Source organism: Tamandua tetradactyla, chromosome 15 (assembly GCF_023851605.1).
Source record: "Tamandua tetradactyla isolate mTamTet1 chromosome 15, mTamTet1.pri, whole genome shotgun sequence".
NCBI classification, from domain to species: Eukaryota; Metazoa; Chordata; class Mammalia; order Pilosa; family Myrmecophagidae; genus Tamandua; species Tamandua tetradactyla.
This window is the reverse complement of record NC_135341.1, coordinates 27,130,464-27,143,047: the sequence shown is the minus strand read 5'-3', so window position 1 is coordinate 27,143,047 and position 12,584 is coordinate 27,130,464. Positions and strand designations below refer to the sequence as shown.

The 12,584-nt window shown below is 36.8% G+C and overlaps 1 protein-coding gene across 23 annotated transcripts in view; it reads left to right on the top strand.

Moving 5' to 3' along the window:
- SLMAP (sarcolemma associated protein) overlaps positions 1–12,584 on the top strand; it is a 256,378-nt gene that overhangs the window by 48,703 nt on the left and 195,091 nt on the right. The window lies entirely within an intron of this gene.

Genomic DNA, 12,584 nt, shown 5'->3' with positions numbered 1-12,584 from the left:
TTTTTGCGTGTCTGACTTCTTTGATTTAACATCATGTTTTTGTGGTTCATCCATGCAATATATCAACAGTTTATTCATTTTTATTGCTGATATACCATATTGTGTTTATCCATTCAGCGATTGATGGACATTTAGATTGCTTCCAGTTTTTGCTTGTTACCAACAATGCTGTTGTGAACATTTGTGTATATGTCTTTTTGTCTTTCATTTCTCTTCAGTAGATACCTAGATACCTTGGAATGCATTAAGTTTTAGCTCATTACTTAAACACAAAAATGTTTCCTTTAAAGAACTCTAGTAGCACTAGTTGGAAAAAAACATACAATTAAATGACATAAAAGAGGTGGAATGTTTGTAGCAGGCAAATGAAAATTCTAAGAGATGCAGTGTGACTGATTAATAATGGAAACCACTTCAGGATTTGTTGATAGACGAGCAAACTACTGGAGCCTAAAACCAAGTAAAGGCATATCAAATCAATGAGCATCTAAATAAATATTGAAAACCTTGGTTCCATGAAAAATGACTAAAAGGAACATGGTTTGTATTCAATCTGACAGAAAAATGAATAAATATAATACAAAGTGCCCTTTTCAATATAAAAAAAGGCCACCTAGATTATTGTAGATAAATAGGCCAAGTTATCAAATAGTTCATTCAAGAGGAGCATATGTAATAGACTTTCAGTTGTTAGTAACCATAGAAATAAATATTTTATATTAAATTAGTAAATTAAAAATACCCAGTATTAGAAAGGTTGTGGTAGTGATGTAAACATTGTATGTTGGTTAGTCTATGTGCAAAGCAGTGTGGGAAAGTATGTCCAGATCCTTGGAGTGGTAAGATTCTGAAAGTAGCTTTCATTTGAACTTCCTTGAATATAATTACAATGTTCAGTAGTAAATTGATAAAGGAGGAATAAACCAAAAGATAACAAAAGAACTAGAGATTTTTCCCATGTGGTGTAGTTTCTCTCATAGAATCTTCCTCTCTACTCACTGTAAGTCTCTGTGACTCACCCAAACACTGGAGGCATGACCCAACACGGCTTTTTTTCTTTCTTTCTGTCACTGGGAACTGCATGTTTCTTTGCTCTGCTGTGGTCTGAATCTTGCTTTTCTAGCTTTTGCTAAGTCCTGGATCTGGTTTTTCTTTAATCTACTGACTCACACCTTGAGAGCTCCCACCACCCCACCCTAAGAAATTGCTATTAACTTCCCCATTTCAAGTAAATAATTCTGTCTTATCCTTTTTACTCTTCAATGATTTTGCTTTAAAATGTGCTCATCTGAAAATATGCTTCCGTTGATTTTTTAAAAATTCTTTGTTGAGTTCTTTGGTATGGGTGGGATAAAACACTTGTGAGTCACTCCGTTCATACAGTACAGTACAGTCATCCAAGAGTGAGTGATTTTTAGTTTGACAAATTGACTACCAAAAAGGAAGTGATAAAATAGAGCTAAAAGCAAGAAATGGAAATTTATCCTTGCTCTGTTTATTCCCCCTGTATCTTTCAAATCATCTTTTTTCTTCCTACATCAGTCTTTCCGTTTCTGATAAATTTTATTGTATCGCTATAATTTTTTCCACTTACATTATCCACACACCAAAAGAATGTTTAACTATTTTTCCATGTTTTATAGGGTTGTAAGATTTTATATACTGTTGGTTTAGTTTACTTGAAGTCATAGGTAAGATAACATGTAACAATAAGTGAGGAATGATAATAAGTAAAAAATTTCGTATTCATTTTATTATGCTTGGCAGCAATTTTTGGTTTACTTAAAATATATACATTACCTTTTTTTTTTTTATATAGAACTACTTTAAATAATGCAGGGAGGGGGCTGCCACATGAAGCACATGATGTGAGATGAAGCTAGAGAGATAACAGGGGACTTACCCGCTATAGAATTTAAGCAGAGAAGCACTAAGATCAAACTTAAATGTGTAGTGAAACAACTCTGTTTGGTCCCTTTAGTTTATTCCATTCAGATTAGCTTGACTACTTTAGGACCTCAGCGAGAGATGGTCCTATAGGTCTACTAATTTTTGAAAATTAATATAGCAGAATTGGAGAGTTGAGGCTGTTATGTGATGTGACCTCTCTTGATTTATTCTTCTCATCTCTGCCAGTTTATTCAGGTTAGTACAGCTTGTTTTTTTACACTGACGTATTAGTCTTTGCTGTTCTCCTGGCTTCTTGGTTACTATTTTTCCTGATTTGCCTTGTACCTTTCTGACTATTCTATCTGAAATTCCTTCAAGCATTTCTTTCCACTAATTTCTCGTCAAATGTTAGTGTTCCTAAAAGCTCAGTCATTATTTTCCCCAAAAGTGTTACTTATGGGTCATCTGATATATTGTAATAATTTTAATGACCGCTCAAATGCTGATATCTTCCAGATATATATCTCAAGCCCTGAGGTCTGTGCTTTCTACATCATTGCCTGTTTACGTTTACTCTCTTAGAGACTCTTCTATAGAGACTCTAAAACAACATAGCCCAAACTGAAATTAATCATTCACCAGCCTACCTTTTTTTAATATTTCCAAACACAAGTCATGGCATTAGCATCTGCTCAATAGACTGGCTAGAAATGCTGTTTTTTTTTTTTTTTTTTTTTTTTTTTATTAATCAAAAAAAAGAAAAGAAATTAACACAACATTTAGAAATCATTCCATTCTACAAATGCACTCAGTAATTCTTAGTATCATCACATAGAGGTATGATCATCATTTCTTAGTACATTTGCATCGATTTAGGAAAAGAACTAGCAAAACAGCAGAAAAAAATATAGAATGTTAATATAGAGAAGAGAATTAAAATAATAATACTAATAATATATATATATATAAAAAGGAAAAAGAAAAAAAAACAAAAACAAAAGATACAAACACACAAACAAACAAAAAACCATATTTCAAGTGCAGCTTCATTCAGTGTTCCAACCTAGTTACATTACACTTAGGTATTATTGTGCTGTCCATTTTTGAGTTTTTGTATCTAGTCCTGTTGCACAGTCTGTATCCCTTCAGCTCCAATTACCCATTATCTTACCCTGTTTCTAACTCCTGTTGGTCTCTGTTACCAATGATGTATTCCAAGCTGATTCTCGAATGTCGGTTCACATCAGTGGGACCTTACAGTATTTGTCCTTTAGTTTTGGGCTAGACTCACTCAGCATAATGTTCTCTAGGTCCATCCATGTTATTACATGCTTCATAAGTTTAGTCTGTCTTAAAGCTGCATAATATTCCATCGTAGGTATACGCCACAGTTTGTTTAGCCACTCGTCTGTTGATGAACATTTTGGCTGTTTCCATCTCTTTGCAATTGTAGATAATGCTGCTATAAACACTGGTGTGCAAATGTCCGTCTGTGTCTTTGCCCTTAAGTCCTTTGAGTAGATACCTAGCAGTGGTATTGCTGGGTCGTAATCCATTATGCCATTCTGTGTCTTTTGATTGGGAAATTCAGTCCATTAACTTTTAGTATTATTACTGTTTGGATAATATTTTCCTCTACCATTTTGGCTTTTGTATTATATATATCATATCTGATTTTCCTTCTTTCTACACTTTACTCCATACCTCTCTCTTCTGTCTTTTCATATCTGACTCTAGTGCTCCCTTTAGTATTTCTTGCAGAGCTGGTCTCTTGGTCACAAATTCTCTCAGTGACTTTTTGTCTACAAATGTTTTAATTTCTCCTTCATTTTTGAAGGACAATTTTGCTGGATATAGGAGTCTTGGTTGGCAGTTTTTCTCTTTTAGTAATTTAAATATATCATCCCACTGTCTTCTAGCTTCCATGGTTTCTGCTGAGAAATCTCCACATAGTCTTATTGGGTTTCCCTTGTATGTGACAGATTGTTTTTCTCTTGCTGCTTTCAAGATCCTCTCTTTCTCTTTGACCTCTGACATACTAACTAGTAAGTGTCTTGGAGAACGCCTATTTGGGTCTATTCTCTTTGGGGTGCGCTGCACTTCTTGGATCTGCAAATTTAGGTCTTTCATAAGAGTTGGGAAATTTTCAGTGATAATTTCTTCCATTAGTTTTTCTCCTCCTTTTCCCTTCTCTTCTCCTTCTGGGACACCCACAACACGTATATTTGTGCGCTTCATATTGTCATTCAGTTCCCTGATCCCCTGCTCAAGTTTTTCCATTCTTTTCCCTATAGTTTCTGTTTCTTTTTGGAATTCAGATGTTCCATCCTCCAGTTCACTAATTGTAGCTTCTGTCTCTTTAGATCTACCATTGTAGGTATCCATTGTTTTTTCCATTTTTTCTTCTTTGTCCTTCACTCCCCTAAGTTCTGTGATTTGTTTTTTCAGATTTTCTATTTCTTCTTTTTGTTCAGCCCATGTCTTCTTCATGTCCTCCCTCAATTTATTGATTTGGTTTTTGAAGAGTTTTTCCATTTCTGTTCGTATATTCAGCATTAGTTGTCTCAGCTCCTGTATCTCATTTGAACTATTGGTTTGTTCCTTTGACTGGGCCATATCTTCAATTTTCCGAGCGTCATCCATTATTTTCTGCTGGTGTCTGGGCATTTGATCAGATTTCCCTGGGTGTGACACCCAGCTGGTTGAAAGCTTTTTCTGTGAAATCTCTGGGCTCTGTTTTTCTTTTCCTGCCCAGTAGGTGGCGCTCGTGGCGCTCGTCTGTCTGCACGGCAGTCGGCCCGGGAAACTGCGCGTGGAGGCGGGGGTCGCTGGCCTCCGCGGCTTGGGAGAGTGCCGGTCCTAATTGCCCAGCTGGCCCGAAACGCCAAGCGTGACGGGAGGGCCCCGCTATCCAATGTTCCCAGTCAGACCGGGGAGCCACGTGCGTGGAGGGGACCCCAGTCGCCAGCCGCCCCGGCCGGGAAAACGCGCGCCCCTCGGGTATCTCACCACAGCAGATTCTCCCTGCCCGTTCAGCTGTTCCAGAATGGGGTACGCTGTCTTTTTGGTCTCTATCGTGACTCCGGGAGCTGTTTCGTATTGTTTCTGTTTCTTTAGTTGCTTTTCTGGAGGAGAAACTAAGACCCGCGCGTCTTACTAAGCCGCCATCTTCCTCAGTGCTTAACAGAAATTTTTATTCAACACTCAATTAAATTCACTAATGGAGGCGAGGGGTACTAATCTAAAATAATGGGTGAGTCAAAATAATTACTGAGAAAACCACATGGGTTCGATGTGCAGAAGGGGCCCAATCACATTTCCTGAAATATAACTACCTTTAGAAATGCTGTTTTTAACACTGAGCTCTTGATATTTGTCACTGTGCCCTTTTCACTATTTCTAACACTGTCCTAGTTCAGGATCTTATTATTTCTTTATTTTAGCAGTCTCATAACTGGTCTTCCTGCCTCTAGTCTAGAACCTCTCAAGCTAATTTCCTACCTGTGTGAAATTTAAGTTTGATCTTAGTGCTTCTCTGCTTAAATCCTATAGTGGCTAAGTCCCCTGTTACCTCTCTAGCTTCATCTTCTATCATATGCTTCATGTGGCAGCCCCCTCCCTGTATACTATTCTGGTTTTTTTGCCTATCTTTACTTATGCTGTTCAGTTCCCTCCTCCCTCATCCTGGCTCACTCTTCCTCAGCCTACGTGACTCAGCACAGAACAGCTTTTTCAGGAAGCCTTTCTTAAATCCTCAGGGTTGGGCCAAGTGCTTTTTGTCTCTACTGGATGATTCTTGTTAGTTTATAAAATAGTTCGATTTTTCTCTTTAAAAATAAATTCTCTAGACTGCACTTTCCCTTCTAGCTACTGTTCATTTCTTTGCTTCTCTTTAGAACAAAATTCCTTAAAACATTCATTCTTCTCTTTCCATTTTTCTCTTGAATCACTCCGATTATGCTTTCATCCTTCACTACATCCATACTTTTTTTTTTTTTTCATGGGCAGGCACCTGGAATCGAACCCAGGTCTCCGGCATGGCAGGTGAGAACTCTGCCACTGAGCCACCGTGGCCTGCCCCACACTGTTTTTGTCAAGGTCACCAGTGGCTTTCCAGATTGTTACTTTCAGTGGTCACTTCTTCATCCTAATCTTACTTGAGCTATCAGTATCATTCGACACAATCTTCCCACCATCTTAGAAAATGTCATTTATACATGGCTTCTAGGACTTACCACTCTTTCTTAATTCTCCCCATAATTCACTGACCATTCTTTAAAATTTCCTTTGCTTGGTCTTCATCTCCCTGACTTCATAACTTTAAACTGCTCCAAGGCTCTGTCTTTGGACCTTTTGTTTATCTGGACTTGTTTCCTTGGTGATCTCATCCTGTGTCATGACTTTAAATTTTCTGTATATGTTGATAACAACCAAATTTATATCTTATACTTCTCCCTGATTTCTAGACTCTTATATCCAACTACCTTTTTGACAGTTTCACCTGGATGTCTAACCAACACCTCAATTTTAACATGCCCAAAGCTGAATTCCTGAACCTTGCTGCCCTCCCTCCAAATAGTCCTACCTGCAGCCCTCTCCTCTCAGATATGGGGCAACTACATCCTTCTTAGTTCCTTGGGCCAAAAACTTTGTATCATTCTTGACTCCCCTCTTTCATATCCTCCAGTCTATCTTGTTAGGAAATCTTGTTGTGCTGTACAAATATTTTCTGTGTGTGTCTTCATGTGAGACTAAGGTTATGCTTTTTTCAATTCTACCACATTGTTTGTTAAAGGTTAGGGATCCAAAAGACTATAGTTATAGCAAGTCCCTTGATTTGAATTACCCATAGTAAAACTCTGGTTGTTGCTGAAGCTATTCCAAATGAAACTGAGTCCTGTAATCTGAAAGAAAAAAAGAGCAGTTGAGTTGCAAAAATTCATTAAGTCCCAGTTTTCAAGGGACTTTCCATAGTCATGAGGAGTCTAACAGGTCTTGCTTGCCTTTTTTTCTGTGGAATCTCTGGGCATATGGATTAATTCTTGACCCTGTCTGTTTATCTGGAATAGTGCTTATTTCATAGTATTCTGAGATAAGTTCGTGTGTACAGTCCCTGGCCTAAGCAAATGCTTATTCCCTTCTTAATTGCCATTAACATGGAAACTAGGAAACGCAAATTTGTTGTACTTGTGTGTCAAATAGGTGGCACCAAGTAGTGAATGAACTTCTGAAAGAAATAAAAATGTTTACTTTTCCTGATGATTTGGTGTCAAAGGCTGAATCAATACTTAATCATTTCCACCATTATGGCTATAGATAGGACACTTGGCTTGTATGTCCCCCTCAATTTACTGATCTATAAAATGAATACAGTCATTCTTATTTCACAGAGTGGTTGGGAGAAACATTAGAGACAATGGATATAAAACTGTCAGACAAACATAAATGGTATAGTACAATGGTTTATATAAAAAGTTAAGTATATCTCTTCCCATAAATAACTGAGATGCCCTTTGGTGAGTTACCTAATCTGAGTCTTAATTTCCTTCTTAATTAATTTCCTACAATTAAGCGATAATTATAGCATCTACCTCATAGGTTTGTTGTAAGGATTAAGTGGGAAATGCAAGCAAAGTAGTTTATCTAAGTACATGGAAACATAAAAATTGGTGGTGATTATTCTAAATTATTTAGTATCCTTCTTGACACTATTGAACAGTTGTCTGTTTGGCTTTGTTCTCTGTGGTCAAAATTTTTATATACCTGAGTTGCAGATAAATGATAGTAACCTTTCATAGTAGTGAAAGAAATCAATGGTATTTTTAAAAGAATACTTTGCAACTTCTTAAATACTGACCCCAAAAGTTTTATAGGGAAGAATAGGTAAAACCTCGTGTTTAAACTGTAAATGGAGGTAGAATTTCAGTGAGATACTTTGTTATTAAATTTCAGTTCAAAATAAAAGAATTAGTTATTATTAACTGGGGGCATTACCTACTGTGATGATTAAATTAGTGTGTCAGCTTGGCTAGTTTATGGTGTACAGTTCCTTGGTCAAGCAAGCACTAGCATGATTGTTACTGTGAAGGTATTTTGTGGATTTAAATCATTAGTTAATTGATTGGATCTTTGACTGATTATATCTACAGTCAACCAAGGAGATTGCCTTCAGCAGTGAAAGAGTCTTTTCATCCAGTCAGTTGATGGCCTTAAAGGGAGAACTGATGATTTCAACAGTGAGAAAGAATTTCTATTAACTACTTCAGCCAACCAGCTTTTACTGGGAAATTCATCAAAACCTTCATCAAAGTTCCCAACTTGTGGGTTGCCCTGTGGAATTTGGACTTGCCAATGCCTACAGTTGCATAAAGCCAATTACTATAATAAGTCTCATATTTACTTATATGCATACATTACATACATATATACGTGTGTGTGTGTGTGTGTGTGTGTGTGTGTGTGTGTGTGTGTATGTATTTATATACCTTTCCGTTCTGTTTCCTTAGAGGACCCTGATTAATATACCTCCCCATCCTGACTAATGGTGGATGTCATGAGGTATATTGGGAGTAGATTGTGTTAGAACATATAAGTCATGTGTAGCAGAAAAATGGGAATCTCTGTACTATATTCAGTCCCTGTAAGGGGTTTATTTTCTTTAGTTCCAATTGCTTTTTGTTTCTCTCTAATTCTTTTTTTTTTTTATTTTGGTGAGAGCGGGCACTTGTAGGTTTCCAGAAAAATCATACAGAAAGGACAGAGTTCCCATATGCATTCCACCCCATTCCCCCAGTTTTCCCTATTAACATTTTGCAGTAATGTGTTACCTTTGATGAATAATATTAAATATACTATTAACTATGGTTCACTATTTGTGTTATACAATTCTATAGTTTTTTAATTTTGTTTTTATTTCAGTAACATATATAAAACTCAAAGTATCCCACTTGAACTACTTTGAAATACACAATTCAGTGTTGTTAATTATATTCACTGTATTGTGCTATCATCACATTACCCAAATTTTTCCCTCACCCCAAACGGAAACTCTGTACCACTTAAGCAATAACTCCCCACCCTCACTCTGGCCCCTGGTAACCTGCATTCTAGTTTCTAACTATAAATTTGCATATTCCAGTTATTTCATATAAGTGAGATTATAGCTATTTATCCTTTTGTGCCTGGCTCATTTCACTTTACGGTTATGTCTTCAAGGTTCATCCATGTTGTAGCATGTATCAGAATTCCATTCCTTTTTACAGCTGAATAATATTCCATCGTGTGTATATACCCCATTTAGTTTCTCCATTCATCTGGTGATGGACACTTGAGTTGCTTCTATCTTTTGGCAACTGAATAATGCCATTCTGGTCATCCATATGCAAGTCCCAGTATTTCCCATCTCAGTCAGAATGTTTTTTTCATAAATTGCATTGCTATTACTACCATTTATTCATTTACGGTTTCTTTTGTTCCTTTTTCTTTTTCAAAGTAGAATTATTATGATTTTTAAAGAACTCACCTTTGAGGTATAAACTATCAAAGCCTCAAGGAAATAAATCTCTTGAAGAAATATCCATCACTGAAAATGGAGAAACATGTGTAAAGACAAGGTATTTTAAGCATAAAGATGACATGCCAAACTAAGTGGTCATGCCTAAAGGGTGGAAAAGGCCATCATGATTATTTTCATTATTTATAAAGCATTTTTAAAAGGCATGAATGTTTGTTTTTGGACAGATGTGCTATTTTCATGTTTTAACATTTCCATTGAATTTATTTGCCAAATAAATGATTTTATCTGTGGGAAAATTTTTTTCTAAGTAAGATCCAGACTCCTTTGTTTGGCCAGTTTGGCCAGTCTTTAATGAAAAAAGGATTTTTTTTTAGTTTCTCTCTTCCCTCTACCTCTCAGTCACTGTATAGATCAGTATCAGCTATCTTCAGATCTAACCCGTTGTGTACATTATTAAACAGTATGCAAGATTATATCTCTTAAACACAGTGTATTAGCTAGGGTTCTCTAGAGAAACATAATAAGCAGGAGATATCCATAGATATAAAATTTATAGAAATGCCTCACATAACCGTGGGAATGTAAGTCCCGGGTCTGTAGGGCAGGTCGCAAGCTGGTAACCGATGACGGTCCTGAACAAACTCTCAGGAGAGGCTGGCTGAGCAACTGTGGGAATGTTAAGGAAAAAGGTCTGTAGGGTAGGCCACAAGCTAGTAACCAATGAAGTTCTTCAGTGAACTCTCAGGATAGGCTGGCTGGGCAACCATGGGAATGTAAGGGTCCAAAATCTGTAGGGCAGTCTGTGAAGCTGGCATCTCCAATGAAGAGTCTGGACAAACTCCACAGGAGAGGATCACCGGCTGAAGCAGAAGAGTGAATGTCTCTTCTGACTCCTCCTTAAAAGCCTTCTGGTGATTAGATTAAGCATCACTCATTGAAGAGATCACTCCCCTTAGCTGATTACAAATGCAGTCAGCTGTGAATACAGCCAACATAATCATGATTTAAGTCCATGAAATATCCTCATAGTAACAGACAGGCCAGGACTGATTGCCTGACCATATGACCAGGCACCACCACATGGCCAAGATGACACATGAACCTGACTATGACATGCAGTGACTTTTTTCTGTATTCTCTACGAATGTGATTGTAATGATTTCCTTTTGTGACGAACAAGACTATTATTCTATGGGTAAGGTGTTTTTTTTTTTAATTGGCAAATCTTGACGCACATACAGTTCATACATGATGTACAATCAGTGGCCCACGATATCATCACATAGTTGTGTATTCATTATCATGATCATTTTAGAACATTTGCATCACTCCAGAAAAAGTAATAAAAATCTCATACATCCCATACCTCTTATCCCTCCCTCTCATTGACCACTAGTATTTCAGTCAATATATTTTATCTCTTATCCCTCCCATTATTTATTTATTTTTATCCATATTTTTTTACCCATCTGTCCATACCCTTCATAAAAGGAGCATCAGACACAAGGTTTTCATAATCTGTGGGTCAGGTTTTTAACTGAAGAGTGGTGATGCAATTTTTTGTTGTTGTTCCTGATCTTAGTATGGTTTAAACTAACATTTTGTGAGAAAAATAATGACCTATAGCATGAAAAAAAAGTTTAGTCCCTCTTGCTATTAGCACACCATGAGAGGAAAAAATAATTAAAATTTGCTTGTTACACTATTTGTTTTGGGTGTGGGAAACAGATTAATCTCCAAATCAGAATTTGGTGTAGGCTTTCAATAGCCACACCTACCAGAACTGCAATGTTTGATGATGTTTATTTTATACCTTGCTGAAATTAGGAAATTTAGTTTACTCTGCCTGAATTTACAGTGAAGAACTGCCACAATTTGAATGCATATTTAAGAAAGATGTAATCATTCTAGCTGTGTTTTGTGTGCATTGCAATGTTCTAATTAATTTTTAAAAAAATTTTTCTGCCCATCTTCTGTACTTCTGTCTTTCGTGATCTTATCATTGCTCCTAGATGGAAACAGAAGTTTTTTTTCTTTCTCTTCTTTCTTTATGAGTTGGCTCCACAAGAAAAATGTTACTGTACACCGTGTCTGGAATGTCTCTTGGAATATAGGAAAAATACTGTCAAATTTGAAAGATCTTTGAGTCTTACACCTATACGAAAATTATACCAAAATGTTCACAAATCAAATTCTTCTGAGCTTGATGAGTCACAGCCACAAGAAGAATTTGATTCTGGTTTATATGTGGGATTTCATTTTGGTGAAAATAATTAACCAGTTTTCTTTGTGATTTTCTATAGTGTATGAATAAAATTTTATATTTCCCCTGTCAGTGGCATAGTTTTAAAATCTCAGCCTCTGAAAGTGTGATGCCTGGCTAGTCAGGAAGCCACAAAGGTTATATAAACAAATAAATTCATATTGAACATGCATATAAAGACTAAGTTTGTGTCCTCTGAGAAATAACTAAATTGCCAGTGCAAAAGCAAGCAAGTCATGTTATCTCCCTATTTCTAGTGACTCTACTGCAGTTCATCCTACACACAGCTGCTAGATCATCAGCTGTGAGAATAATCTCCCTGAAAAAATAATTTCATCAACTCCTTTATTATGCCCAACACTCTCTTTACTGCTTCACTTTACCTTGCGTTTCCTTATTTATTTCCTTGTTTGTTTTTTGTTACCCTCTGGGACAGGGCCTTAAATGCACTGCACCCTCTTTCCTCCTTCTTGCCTTTTCATTCAGCTCACTGCTCTCATATGTGCCTGGTTAGCAGCTGATTGTGCCGAACTGTATTTCTCACCAGTCTCTGAGAAATTTGGTATTTAATTTATACTCTCTCAACTATTCTTTTTTTTTTTTTTTTTTTTTTTTTTAAGAAAGAGGGAGGAAGGGAAGGAAAGACAGAGAGAAGGAAGGAAGGAAGGAAGAAAGGGAAACATCTTTAAACATTTTCTTGTTTTATTGTATTTTGTTTGTTTGTTTGTTTTTTTACATGGGCTGGGGCCGGGAATCGAACCGAGGTCCTCCGGCATGGCAGGCAAGCACTTTGCCCGCTGAGCCACCGCGGCCCGCCCCATCTCAACTATTCTTAACCTTAATTTTGGGTAGCTCTGCATACAATTTTATGTATGTGTAGTCTCTCTAAGATGGGTGCTGAGTGGTAGAGTAAAT